The sequence below is a fragment of the Lygodium microphyllum genome, chromosome 14 (genome assembly GCF_053477565.2).
Source record: "Lygodium microphyllum isolate KBCC chromosome 14, Lygodium_microphyllum_v1.1.10, whole genome shotgun sequence".
NCBI lineage: Eukaryota > Viridiplantae > Streptophyta > Polypodiopsida > Schizaeales > Lygodiaceae > Lygodium > Lygodium microphyllum.
Genome location: NC_141148.1, coordinates 144,978,880 through 144,994,029, shown reverse-complemented (window position 1 = coordinate 144,994,029; position 15,150 = coordinate 144,978,880).

Below are 15,150 nucleotides of genomic sequence, written 5' to 3'. Positions count from 1 at the left end.
TTCAAGATCATTCACAAAATCAATGACAATGCATTTAAATTAAAACTGCCCCAATACTGGAAAATCACAATACTTTTCATATAAATTTGTTCCGAACTTTTAGAGGCCAATTACCTATTCACCCTGTCTATGAAAACCCTCTTTTGTTAGAAGAAGAAACTGAAATCCTTGAACCTGAAACTATTCTAGACACTGACTTTATGACCACTAGAACTTGCCATAGATACTCTAGATATTTGGTTAAGTTTAAAAATCATCTTGTTGAAGAGGCCCAATGGATGCATGCCCGCGACCTAAGTGCTTACCCCTCACTGTTCACTCCACATTGAGCTAATAGCAATTGAGGACAATTGCTATCCCACCCCCAGGGTATGATGCCAGGAGGCATATTCCACGGTGGATTACGTGAGACCACAGTGGATTTCATGAGGTTTTGCAGTGGATTCCATAAAACTATATTTATTTATCAGGGCTCGTACACATGGTGGATTCCTTGTCCGAGAAGTTGACAGGGATGCATGTCCTTTTCGTGCGTCAAGTTAATTTAATGTGCACGTGGGTGATTCTATAGCTAGTGATTCTGCAAAATACATATTTAAATTAATGGACGTTTATGAGTTTAGAGTGCACTCATATTAATTTAAGGTTAGGACAGAGTTTTAACTATTTTGTATTCTAAGTATTCACTTTTATCAGTTTAATTTTATTATTTTTTAACAATTGTGAATGCTTCAGTTGATGTATAGAGCAAGCAGCGGTGGCGATGGGAAGCACTAGGTGATAGTGTGTATTTAAATTACTTAGAAGAAATTATCATTTATGATGGGCGCGCATCTTATCATTAAAGGCGTGGCGCTAATATTTATTTAGGCGCGCTTATTTATTGAAGCAGTTGATAAATATTTATTATTTTGTATGCGCATGGATGCACGGTTTAAATATTTCATTATTAGACATTGTATTTGGGGACAGCCCGACTTTTGGGCCGCCCAACCTATTAATCTTAGTTCAAGATGATGGAAAAATGAAGCAAAAAGCAAGAAAAGAACTAAAAAAGAGTAATGGCACAAAGGCAGCCCTTAAATGACTAAGCGGAGGCGAAAGTGCAATTTTAAAGAGAAGGCACCTCAAAAAACTCTAAAAACTCTTGTAAGAGAGAGCCAAGCTTTATTTAAAGAGTGCCAAGCTCTCACCCGTGCAATTTGTAAAGGTAGATGGGTGGTAGGAAGGAAGCTAGGAAGATAGGAGGACAATGGAAAAAAGGGCCTAGCTGGCCACGTAAAAAGAATGGGCGCCCATGGAATTTTAGGGCTTGTCTATATAAAGTTCAAAAAGTGAATGGAAGGTCTTTCTTTGGTGTGTGGCTAACAAGAGACCTCTCTTCTTCCTTTCTTCCCTTCCCTTTGCTTGTGCGTGTGCTCTTGAGGGAGGGAGTGTAAGAGTGTAAGGGAGTGAGTGTGTGGGAGTGAGGGATCAAGAGGGTGAAGCTCTTCACCATCTCCACTTCTCTTCTTCCCCTCTCTTCTCCTTGCTCGCGCAAGCACGGGCATGGTGGATGGAACGTGATGGAGGAGGCTAGTCATTTGCTTTTGATTCTGGTTGCATTTAGCATAGGATAGGATTACGAAATCGGTTTGGAGAAGCATAGGGTTACTGTTGTAAAATAGGGCAAAACAGGCACAGATCAGGGTGAATGGGAAAAAAGAGTGGTTGGAACAATTAATACTGGCAAGGGACTGATTGGGGATGGCAAAACCCTGCTTGGGAAGGGGTTTAAGGGCCAGGGGACTATAGAGGAGCTCATTTGTCACCATAGCAGTGAAGGAGAGAGAGAGAGTGTGTGTGTGTGTGTGTATGTGTGTTTCCAACATTGATTCGATTCAACCTTGCCATTGGGGAGTTCTTCACACGATTCAGGTACATCAGAACTGTTAGAATATCAAGCTCATACTATTCTCCTGCTAGTATGTATGACCGACATTAGTCTTGTCCAGCTATATCAGCAAGTGTGGGACATTAAATAAGTTGGTGGTCTTAGACCCAATGTGAATGGTCCTACGGACCTTAGTACTATTGTATACACTTACCTTTTGTGTGTGGTTATGTGAGAATGAATGAATGAAGAAGATGAGAGCATGCTTGCTCCTCACTCCGTCTCTGCCTCTCTCTCTATCTTAACATGGTATCAGAGCCATCATGGATGGGCTCTTGAAGGCAGGAAGCTGTGAGAAAGACCTATAGCGTGAAGACTCAGGGCAGTGGTTGAAGAGAAGCAGGCTGTCATTGTGCAGGCTACCATTGTATCTGTGAAGGTATGCATTTTGCCATTTTGGATTCTATGGTTCATGGCAGTGCTTGAGGCTTGATTAGAGCCTTCAGGAGACTTGGTTGAGCATGTAGAAGGAGACGACCTACTGCTGTAAACTGTCATGCTGATGGCATGTTTGCGCCTACTGTAAATGAAGGCTGTCCTGCTGCTACTGAAGACATAAATCACTACTTGAGTGATCCAGAGCTTGTATGCTTGCTTGGAAAGACATATTAATGATCTGACATGTCAATCCTTGGTCTGGAGTTGATAAATGAGCTGGAATACTGAAGTACAGATCTGAAATTGAAGACAGACTGCTGTAAACTGAAACAGGGCAGCATACACTGATCACTCTTTGAAGCATTGAAGCCATTTGATGAGCATTTTGAGCTCTACTGAAGTGAGGGTTCGTTCAGGAAGCATATGTACTGAGTTTGATGCATTTGGATTGCATTTTGCTGATAAAATATTCAGATCTAAAATTTTATGACAAGCTAAAAATGTCATCATCATACACTCATTGACTTGAAGAAATACATGCCTTTTGTTACCTACAGGGAGTTGTATGGTACGGGATATGATTGTTGAATGCTATGAGCATTGAGATGAGCATTGAAGGCTCTTAAAAATTGAAATCTGAATCAGAGAACAAATGCTTTGACAGTGTATTGGCTAGTCATAAACAGTCCATGTACTTTTTGACATTACTTATTGAAGACAGAGAGTCTGCGAATGCCCGTATGGTTATGTATTGATCCCTACACACAGTAGCATATGTATGAAGTGTCTTGAGGATCTCTTGGGCTGAAATACATCTTGGTTTGACAGTTTATTGGCTGTATACAATCTGTGAGCAGATTTATGTCACTTGTACTTGTTGGATATGCACTGTTTTGTGCCCGTATGACTATGTCTAGTTGCCTACATATACTAGCAAATGTCTGTGAAATTTTGGAGCATGTATGACATGTTTTAAAGTGGTTTTTGATAGTAAATTCACTGCTGATTAATAAAAAATTACAGTTTTCAGATTGTGTATTCTCTTTACTGCAATAAGCTTGCATGACATAGAGTTACAATACCTGCAAAGTCTATGTACTAGCTGATGTACCTACGGGTTATACCACATGTTTGTGGATGTTTTTGAGGTTGTAAAGGGCTGAAATACCCTGGTTTTTGCAGAGAATAGTTGCATAAAACTATCATAAACAGTCAAGGACTGAGGTTGGTCAGAGTGACTTGTTGGCTTGCAAGAAGTCAGGCAGTGACTAAAAAGTGTCTAGTACAACATGCCAAATGCAGAAAGGACTGATAACATAACCCAGATAGTGGGGGAAAAGCTTGACAGTAACAATTATGCCATATGGAAGTTCCGCATGGAGAACTTCTTAATAGGGAAAGGCTATTGGGAGTTGGTGACTAGAGCGAAAGCTGAACCTGAGCTCCCAGATCAACCTACGACTGATCAGAGACAATTACACAGAGCTTGGACAGAAAGAGCTCGTAGAGTCTTGCACTAGCTCTCTTTATGTATCTCAGATGACATGGTAATGTAGATAATGAACTGCAGCTCTCCTAAGGATGCATGGGACATTTTGGTCAAGTATTATGGCACAACCACAAGTGTCAGGAAGATACAGTTGAAGCAGAAGTTCAACAACATGGAGAGGAAGAGCAGATCTATACAGGATTATGTCACGGAGGTTAAGACCATTGTGGATCAGTTGGCATCTGTTGGTTCACAGGTTGAAGATGAAGACATGGTTGCTATGACCTTGAACGGCTTGGGGCCTGAGTATAAGTCTTTTGAAACTTCTGTGTCTGTGCGGGCTGAAATGCCTGATTTCAATGAGCTAGTTGCATTGCTTATCCATAAAGAGGTCAAGCTTGGTTTGGATACAGGATCTAGCAGTTCTAAAAACAAGAATGCAGTTTTCTATTCCAATCAACGTGGCCGTGGAAACCATGGTAGAGGCTATGGATTTGGCAGAGGAGGCCAGCAAAATGCATCCTATGGCAATAACAATCAGCAAATATCAAATGCAAGAGGTGGTGGAAACTTTAGAGCCAAGGCGAGATCTAGCCCTAGAGGTAGAGGGTCCTGGCAACAGCAGCGTCCATCTGATAATCCGAACAAGGATAAGGATTGTCATTACTGCAGAAAGTATGGGCATATTGCCAAGGACTGCTGGAAGAAGCAGGGCAATCAGAAAGGCAAACAACATGGGCATTTTGCTACATCTAGTCAGGCAGATGATACTTCAAGAGATAGATTGTTTGCCATGCAGTATGTAAAAGACAAAGTTGCTGAAAAATCCACTGATGATGCAGTTTGGTATATTGATTCAGGGGCATCGAACCATATGACTCCTCATGGTGATTGGTTCACTGATATGGTGGCTTAAAAAAATGGCTATGTCTGTACAGGTGATGACACGTAGCATAGCATTGAGCATAAAGGCAAAGTGCCTCTTGTGGTTCATGACGGCAAAAAGAAAAATTTGCATGATGTATTGCATGTTCCTTCGATTACGAAGAACCTACTGTCTATTGGAGCAGAACTTGCAGGTTAGATTCAACAAGCATGGTTGCTTTATTGAAGAGTTTGGTAATGGATGCAAGTTAATAGCTCGTGGTCACAGGAATGGCAGAATGTTTACTCTTGATGCTACCTTGCCAGAGCCGAATTCAACCATGTTTGCCCATGGTTCTGGCATTATCAGAGACTTGGAAATTTGGCACAAGAGAGTGGGGCATGTAAATTTGCAAAGGCTGCAAATTATGCAAAAAAAACAGCTTGTTACAGGTTTACCCAAGTTCCAATATTCAGATATTGGTCATGTATGTGATGCTTGCCAGTTTGGTAAGCAATCAAGGTTGCCATTTGTCAGGCATGTAAGGCAGAGTACACATCCATTGCAGTTAGTGCACTCTGATGTTTGGGGGCCAGCCCATAATGCATCCATGGGAGGCTCGAAGTATTATGTTACATTCATTGATGATTACTGTCACTATACTTGGGTTTACATTCTGAAGACAAAGGATGAGGTGTTTGTTGTTTTTCAACAGTTTAAAAAGCAGGTTGAAAAGGAATTTGACTGTTATACCTCTTGCTTGACATCAAATAGCGGTGGGGAGTATGTGTCAAATGAGTTTGACAACTTTCTGCCTGAAAATGGCATATGTAGGCAGCTTACCTGCAGCTACACTCCTCAGCAAAATGGGGTAGCTGAAACGAAGAATAGGGTCTTGACGGAAGCTGCTCGTGCCATGATGAATGAGAAGAAGATGCCACTCTATTATTGGGCTGAGGCTGTTATGACAGCCATGTATATCTTGAATCGGACTCCCACTGCAGGTATTCATGAGATGACACCGTTTGAGAAGCTGTATGGCTATAAGCCGGATGTAAGTCACATGAAAGTTTTTGGCTGTCTTGCTTATGTGCATATTCCAGATGAAAAAAGGAAGAAGCTCGATCCAAAAGCGCATAAGTGTGTCTTCATTGGATATTCGCAAGAGAAGAAGGCATACAAATGCTATGATCCCTCTACCAAGGAGACCTTGGTGAGCAAGAATGTTATTTTTTATGAGATGGGTTCTTGGTATGTATCACTGGCAACAGTGCCATTAGATATGCCTTCCACTCATATATGTACAGTTGATATGCAGCAGAGCACTGCTATGATAGGACCTAGTAGTCAGACAATATCTCCATGGACAGGGAGATTGAGGAACTCACCGTCCACTAACACCAGTATGTCAGTGAGGGGGAGATATATGATGTCACAGACAAAGGAAAAGAGAAAGTTACTGAGGATGTATCTGGGATGATAACACCTGGTAGGATGACTTCTGGATATGAGTCTACTGACACTTTAAACAGTGAACTTGGTATTCCGACTGTCTATACGCCTGGCGCAAGGCAGAGCAGGTACATTCTGCCTCATGAGAGAGGGGAATCGAGCAGTGCACCACAACTTAGATGCTCATAGAGGGTTAGATACCCTGTTGACAGGTTGACATATAGTGGCTACACTGCAAAGCATTATGCTTACATGAAAAAAGTGATGGAGATCAAAGAACCAGGTACATATGCTGCAGTAGTGGAAAATAAGAATTGGTGTGCAGCTATGGATGAAGAAATGAATGCCTTGGCTGAAAATAAGACATGGGATCTTGTGCCACTACCTGAAGAAAAAAAGACCATTGGCTACAAATGGGTCTACAAAATCAAATGCAAGTCAGATGGCAGTGTGGAAAGGTACAAAGCCAGGCTGGTTGCTAAGGGGTATGCCCAACAGTATGGACTTGATTATGAGGAAACATTCAGCCTTGTTCCCAAAATGGCAACCATACGCACTGTGATTGCTTTGGCTGCTGCTAGAGGATGAAAATTACAGCAAATGGACGTTAAGAATGCATTTCTTAACGGTGACTTAGCAGAGGATGTCTATATGGTTCAGCCAGAAGGGTATGTTCACCCTGATTTTTAGCATTATGTATGCAAGCTGAAAAAGGCACTGTATGGACTGAAGCAGGCTCCGAGAGCTTGGCATGCTAGGATCAGTAACTACTTGCAAAGGTTGGGTTTTACTGTTGGTAGGGCTGATCACAGTCTATTTACAAAGAAGACCGACAGTGGCTTGGTAGTGCTGGTCATATATGTTGATGATTTGATAATCACTGGTGATGATGACTTCGGCATACATCATGTAATGAAGATGCTGAAATCTGAATTTGACATGAAAGATCTAGGTGAATTGAAATACTTTTTGGGTATTGAGGTGATCAAGGCTGAAAATGATTTATGGCTGATGCAGAAACATTATGCCATGGCAATGCTGAAGAAGTATGGCATGGCTGAATGCAAACCATTGGATACACCCCTTGATCAGAATGTCAAGCTAGACATTAGCACTGGAGCTGAAATTTAGGATGTGACTATGTACAGGCACATGGTTGGAAGTCTGATCTACTTGACCATCACTAGGCCGGATTTGAGTTATGCAGTTGGGCTCACAAGTCAGTTTATGCAGAAGCCCAGGAAGCCACATTTGGATGCTGTTAGGCGGATTATGAGATATGTTAAGTCCACTGTAGATTATGGGTTGTTCTATATGAGAGATAAGCCCTCGAAACTAGTTGGATACACAGATGCGGATTGGGCAAGATGCTCATATGATCGCAAATCTACAAGTGGTTATGCTTTTGGCCTTGGAAGTGGCATGATTAGCTGGAGTAGCAAGAAGCAACCAATAGTTGCATTGTCTAGCACTGAGGCAGAGTACAGGGCTACTGCATTGGCAACATGTGAGATTTCATGGTTACTCAAGCTTATGGGGCTCATTTGGATATTCAAGTGGATGCTCCAGTGACCTTATTATGTGACAATCTCAGTAGTGTACTCCTGGCAACGAATCCAGTATACCATGCCAGGATAAAACACATAGAGGTACACTACCATTTTATCAGAGAGATGGTTCTTGCAGGGAGAGTAGATCTTATGCATGTGAAGACTGATGAACAGGTTGCAGATATATTTACCAAGTCTTTGGGTAAAGATAAGTTAAGTAGTTTTAGACAGCTACTTGAAGTTCATCAGATGATTTGAGCTTGAGGGAGAGTGTTAGAATATCAAGCCCATACTATTCTCCTGCTAGTATGTATGACCGATTAGTCTTGTCCAATTGTATCAGCAACAAGTGTGGAACATTAAATAATTCGGTGGTCTTAGACCCAGTGTGAATGGTCCTACGGACCTTAGTACTATTGTATACACTTACCTTTTGTGTGTGGTTATGTGAGAATGAATGAATGAAGAAGACGAGAGCATGCTTGCTTCTCACTCTGTCCCACTATACTCGGATGCCCTTCACTTGGCCCATCCGAATCATGTTGAGATATCGAGCTCCACTCGTGATACGCCAGGGTGACCGTTGTGTATTTATGTCACCGACTTGTCAGTTGCAGACGCGGTTGGTACACCGCCCATGAATAATAGCTACATGATAGCTATCCTTATCTACTCTAGTTCGTGGGTTGGTTAGTATGCCACCTTAGTTAGTTGAGTTTGGTTTGAGACCCATATATAGGGTTCTTCTATTTCTTTGTATGTGAGTTCTTTTGGCTTCCACAACTAAGAAGAGGAAAACTGTTTTCAGCCTCCACCCTTGTGTGTATTCTCCCATTGTGCAAGCAAGAAAGCTACAAGTGAGACTCCTTCCTTCTCTCCCAAAAATCTTGACATGGTATCAGAGCCTTGTTCGTGGTAAGGAGCTCAAGAAAGCAAGCCAAGCTCGCGGTGTTCTGGTAAGAGGAGCAGTGTTGCTTTCATTTTCTGTTTTGGGAGCAGATCTCTGCAGGTAGCACAGCCGAAAATTGCAGGAGTGCATTGTCTCAGGTTGAGACGCCCTTCGCGGTGAAGCAAGAGGGCAGTATATGCTGCGGGCGAGGGCTTCAGCCCTCGGCCACCTTATTTTTTTGATTTGAGGCCATTTCGGGGCCTGTTTTGGAGGCAGAAGTTTTCTGCGCGCACTCAGGAAAAGGCCCAGTTTTATGCTGTGCAGCCACTGTTCTACAGGTCGGTGAATAGTTACTGTAAAAATTGCATTGTATGCTTGTGTGCAGAGACATTGGGAGTTACAGAATCATCCCTGTTGCCTGTTGATGCAAAATCGTCACTAGGAAGTGACTGTGTGGTCAAATACCACTTTCGCCAGTTTTGCAGATTTTCCCTTGTGAGGGTGAAGCTGTGGTTTTTGCAGTGACAGAATTTTTTGCAGTCTTCTGTAATGGCATCTGATTCTCTTTCACAGATTTGTCACTGAAAAGCTTGACAAGAACAACTTCCAAGCATGGAAGTTTAGAATGACGAATTTCCTTATGGGAAAAGGATATTGGGAATTTGTTGCAGGAAATGAAGAAGAACCAGTTCTTCCTGATGTTCCCAATCAACAGCAAATGCAGGCATTTAAAGCATGGCATGAGAGAGCCAGGAAAGTTATGTATTGGCTGTCTATCAGCATTTCAAACTCTATGATTGTGCATATTCAGGATGCAAGTACGCCAAAGGAGGCATGGGATACTTTGTCAAAAATGTATAGCACAAATACGCAAGCCAGGAAAATGCAGCTCAAGCAAGAGTTGCACAATGTGCAAAGAGAAAATATGAGCATCAACGACTACCATATGAAGGTGAAGAAGATTGCAGATGCACTTGCTTCCATTGGGTCACCAGTGGAAGATGATGATTTAGTTTCTGTGACCTTGAATGGTCTAGGAAAGGATTATGCACAGTTTCGGACATCCATTTCAGTTCGTGAAAGATTTCCTGATTTTGAGGAGTTGATTGCTCTTCTAATTTCTGAGGAACAGAGAAATGGTGGTGCATCTTCTTCAGGAGGAACTTCAAAAGAAGCTGTCTTCTACTCAAATGCTGGAAGAGGTAGAGGCAGAAGTAGAGGAGGCCGATTTGGAGGCCGTGGTAGAAATCAGAATATGCAGCAAACTCAAGAAAACCAGTCCTATGGAGGAGGACGTGGTAACTCTAGAGGCAGGGGGAGCCAAAGAGGTCGTGGTGGATGGCAAAGAGGTCAAAATGCAAACAATAATGTTGAATGCTACTACTGTGGTAAAATGGGTCATATGGCTAAAGACTGCTATAAAAAGCAGAATGACATCATGAATGGAAAACTGCAACAAGGGAATTATGCATCTTCTAGCAGACAGGGTGATGACAGAAATGAGCATTTGTTCATGGTGCAGCACATGAACAATTATGTGATAAGTGCAGAAGAAAGCAATGATGTATGGTATGTTGACTCAGGTGCATCAAACCACATGACAGGTCATGCAGAATGGATGGAGGATGCAAGGAAAATGGAAAAACCAGGATTTGTGGAGACTGGTGATGAAACTGCACATCCTATTGTGCAGATTGGAAAATTTCCTTTGTCTATGCAGGATGGGAAAAAGAAATACTTGTCCGATGTATTTCATGTCCCGAATATCACCAAGAATCTAGTTTCTGTTGGTCAAATGGTTGAACAGGGCTTGCAGGTCAGATTTAATCCTCATGGATGCTTTGTTGAGGATATGAAAAATAAAGGTCGCTTGATAGCAAAAGGAAAGAAGAAGGGCAGAATGTTTACATTGGATGCAGACATGTCTGAATTGAGTGCAGCAATGTTTGCACATGGGACCGGTGTAGTTGCAGATATTGATATCTGGCATAAACGCATTGGTCATGTTAATGTACAGCGACTTAAATCAATGCAGGCCCAAAATATTGTTGCAGGTTTGCCGAAATTCAAGGTTGCAGAAATGCATAAGGTATGTGAAGCATGTCAGTTTGGAAAACAGGCAAGGAAACCATTTCCTAGACATGTTCAAGAGAGTAAGAAGCCATTGGAATTAATCCACTCTGATGTGTGGACAACTAAAGCTGCATCTCTTGGAGGCTGTCATTATTTTGTCAGTTTTATTGATGACTATAGCAGAAAAGTTTGGGTGTATTTTATGAAAAAGAAAAGTGAAGTTTTTGGGCATTTCAAAACTCTTAAAGCGATGGTTGAAAAAGAAACAGGCCTGCAGATAAAATGCCTAAGGTCAGATGGAGGGGGAGAGTACCTCTCAAATGAGTTTGCAAGGTTCCTGCAGGAGCATGGCATAAAGCAGCAATATTCATGCAGTCATACCCCACAGCAAAATGGAATTGCAGAAAGAAAAAACAGACATATTGGAGAGGTATCTCGTGCCATGCTCAATGAAAAAGACTTGCCAGATTTTTATTGGGCTGAAGCAGTTGCTACAGCAGTCTACATAATGAACAGGACTCCCACTGCAGCAATACATGGAATGACTCCAGAGGAGAGGTATACTGGTAGGAAACCAGATATTTGTCATTTGAAAATTTTTGGTTGCATTGCCCATGTACATGTGCCAGATGCGTTGAGATCCAAGTTGGATCCAAAAGCTGAGAAGTGCATCTTTATTGGTTACTCTCTGCAGCAAAAAGGGTATAGATGCTATAACCCTTCTACTCGTAAGTTTACAGTGAGCAGAGATGTTGTTTTTGATGAGATGAGTAGCTGGTATAAACCAGTAAATGTGATTGATGATGTAGATGCACAAAATGGTAATGCTGCACAGAATTCACAGCAGCAGTCACAAAATATTAGTGGACCTGGAGCGTCCTCTAGCAGTGGTTCACATTCTTCGCCATGGACAGGCAGATTGAGATCAGGAGAATCTTCTCAAAGTAATGCAGATAGTGGTATGCAGGTATCACGAAAAGGAAAAGAGAAGGTTGATCAGCCCATGTTTGATGTGAATGCAGGTCACTCTTATGTGGATGGTGAATCCAGTGGGTCAGAACAGAGCATTGATGATGAGTTGGGTATTCCTTCTATTGTTACACCTGGAGTAAGGAAGACCAGGGATGTTTTGAGAGCACCTGGGAGTGAACCCACTTTGCGCAGGTCTATCAGAGTTAGGTATCCTGTGGATAGGCTGAAATATGATGGATTTACAGCCATTCACTATGCATATATGGTCAAGGTGATACAGGAACCAGAACCCACTTCTTTTGAGCAAGCCATGGGAAAAGAAAAATGGGAGAAAGCCATGGATGAAGAAATGGATGCCTTGGAAGCAAACGCTACATGGGAATTGGTACCTTTGCCTAAAGGTAAGAATGCAATTGGCTGTAAGTGGGTTTATAAGGTGAAGCACAATGCTGATGGTTCTGTGAACATATACAAGGCAAGATTAGTAGTCAAGGGGTATGCACAAACATATGGCATTGACTATGAAGAAACATTCAGTCCGGTTGCAAGGATGGCAACCGTAAGAGCAGTCATTGCTACGGCTGCATCAAAGGGATGGTCTTTACGTCAGATGGATGTAAAGAATGCCTTCTTGCATGGTGATTTGCAAGAAGAGGTCTATATGGAGCAGCCACCAGGTTATGTGCATGATGTTCATCCTGAGTTTGTTTGCAGGTTGAAGAAAGCTTTGTATGGCTTGAAGCAAGCACCTAGAGCATGGTCTGACAAGATAGGACAGTATCTTGTCACTATTGGCTTTCAGATTTCCAAGGCAGATTTCTCACTTTATGTGAGAAAAACAGAGAAAGGTATTATGCTACTTGTCATTTATGTTGATGATTTGATTATGACAGGTGACAGTGATGAAGATATCCTTCATGTGAAAATGCTATTGAAGCAAAAGTTTGAGATGAAGGATTTGGGAGAGCTGCGTTATTTCTTGGGCATTGAGGTGATTAGATCACCAAGTGGGATACAGCTCTTGCAGAGGCAGTATGGATTGGACATGCTGTCCAAATATGGGATGACAGGCTGTAAGCCTATTTCAGTTCCTTTGGAGCAGAATGTGAAGCTGAGCACAGATGCAGGTGAGCTTCTGGAAGACCCTACTATGTACAGACGCATAGTAGGAAGCTTGATTTATATGACTATTACCAGGCCAGATTTGAGCTATGCTGTTGGATTGGTAAGTCAGTTTATGCAGGCTCCAAGGAAATCGCATTTGGATGCGGCTAGACGCATACTCAGATATGTGAAGTCCACATTGCAGTATGGACTATTTTATGAGACTGGGGTTCAGATACAGCTGCATGGATACACTGATGCTGACTGGGCTGGTAGCATTTCTGATAGACGATCTACCAGGATATGTGTTCTCTTTTGGGAGTGCTGCAGTCACTTGGAGCAGCAAGAAACAGCCTACAGTTGCCTTGTCTAGCACAGAGGCTGAGTACAGGGGTGCAGCAATGGCTGCATGTGAGGTAGCTTGGTTGCATAAGCTACTTTATGATATGCATCAGTCTACAGATGGGCCAGTTGTCATTTATTGTGACAACATGAGTAGTATACACTTGGCAAATAACCCAGTCTATCATGCTAGAACAAAGCACATTGAGGTGCATTATCACTATGTGCGGGAGAGGGTTTTACTAGGTCTTATTGATCTAGTTTATGTCAGCACAGAGGATCAGGTAGCTGACATATTTACGAAGGCATTGGGCGCAGAGAAGCTGCGCAAGTTCAGAGACCTGCTTGGTGTGCAGGAATTGGGATTGAGCTCGAGGGGGAGTGTTGAGATATCGAGCTCCACTCGTGATACGCCAGGGTGACCGTTGTGTATTTATGTCACCGACTTGTCAGTTGCAGACGCGGTTTGTACACCGCCCATGAATAATAGCTACATGATAGCTATCCTTATCTACTCTAGTTCGTGGGTTGGTTAGTATGCCACCTTAGTTAGTTGAGTTTGGTTTGAGACCCATATATAGGGTTCTTCTATTTCTTTGTATGTGAGTTCTTTTGGCTTCCACAACTAAGAAGAGGAAAACTGTTTTCAGCCTCCACCCTTGTGTGTATTCTCCCATTGTGCAAGCAAGAAAGCTACAAGTGAGACTCCTTCCTTCTCTCCCAAAAATCTTGACAAATCAAGCATTCAAACCAACTTGTCATTCGACCCTCAGCCCGCTGTCCTGTATTCGGCACTTTTGTCATTCGGCCCGCTTTTGTCATTCGGCCCTCGGCCCGCTCGGCCCTCAGACATATCTATTCGGCCATCCAAGGTCACCACTCAACCCCTGTAATTCGGATGAGTTGGGCTGAGTCAAACTATTGTACATCTTGTGGAATTTTACACTAGACCTAGCTAGATCTTAATGGCGCTAACCTTTGTGAGCCACCCCGACAGCCGGAACTCGATTCTAGCTCAAGGAATAGGCAATTTTGCAACATGCAGCTGCTTAGCAGCTAGAGTAGGTGGTCAAGAGAGTCAACGCCTTAACGACAGCTAATGGAGATGTAGACGGACAATTGGAGCCCAGTGTAGGACTAAGCGAATAGCAACAGAATACTTGGCTCTACCCGACCTCCTTAGGCTTATCGATAGCTTAGTGGAGCAAGAGAACCTAACCATGTCGGAGGAAAGCTCAAACCTCAGGGAGAATGAGGAATTTGACTTAGGAACTTTTCCAGAAGCGATCCAGCAGTTGGTGAGTAGCTATGACTCTCATGCTCAGTATGAGCACCGTGGTAGAGTGGTAAAAGCCATTATAGCCGACCTAGAGGAGGAAAGAAAACTAGCCCATAAAGCACTGCGATGCATAATGGAATACAACGGGGACCAGCAGACTAGGAGTTTGAGGCAAAACGCGGAGATGAGAGAGATATAGTGAGTGCTGAACCTAGCAGGCAGAAATTGAGCTAACCATGAGAGAGCACTAGAAGGAGATTTGACGCTAAGTGAGCTTCTCATGAAGCGATTGCTAGACAACACAGCAGCAGAGCAGAGTGATGCAGCATTGGCATCATCACTACTAGCGGGGTTGGGGGTGAACCAAGGCTCCAAGACCCAACCTAAGATACCAGTGGTCGTGAAGCAGCTCGATAAGTACTAGCCCCAGGACGATCCATATGGCTTTATAGAGCAGTTTGAGCATTCGGGCTTTGCTTGGGAGACAAGGGTCGGACTTGGTACACGAGTCTAGATGCCGCGGAGCGAATAAACTTCAATGGATTGAAAAACCTCATTAAGAGATTTTTCGAGCCCGGATACTCGGATAACCTGCTAATACGCCTTATGAACATCAAGCAGAAGGAAAAAGAGGATATCCGTGACTATGTGACCCATGTAAGGAGTCTCTTCAAGAGAATCCCGATGGGGCGAATGGCCGACCAAAAGAGCAGCGTCGATGGTATTTATCAGTGGGATACGAAATGAAGAGTTATATAAAGCCTTGGCGGGCAACTCGAGCTTGCGGGAAGACATGCTAGCAAGGGTGTTCAAAGAGGCCATTC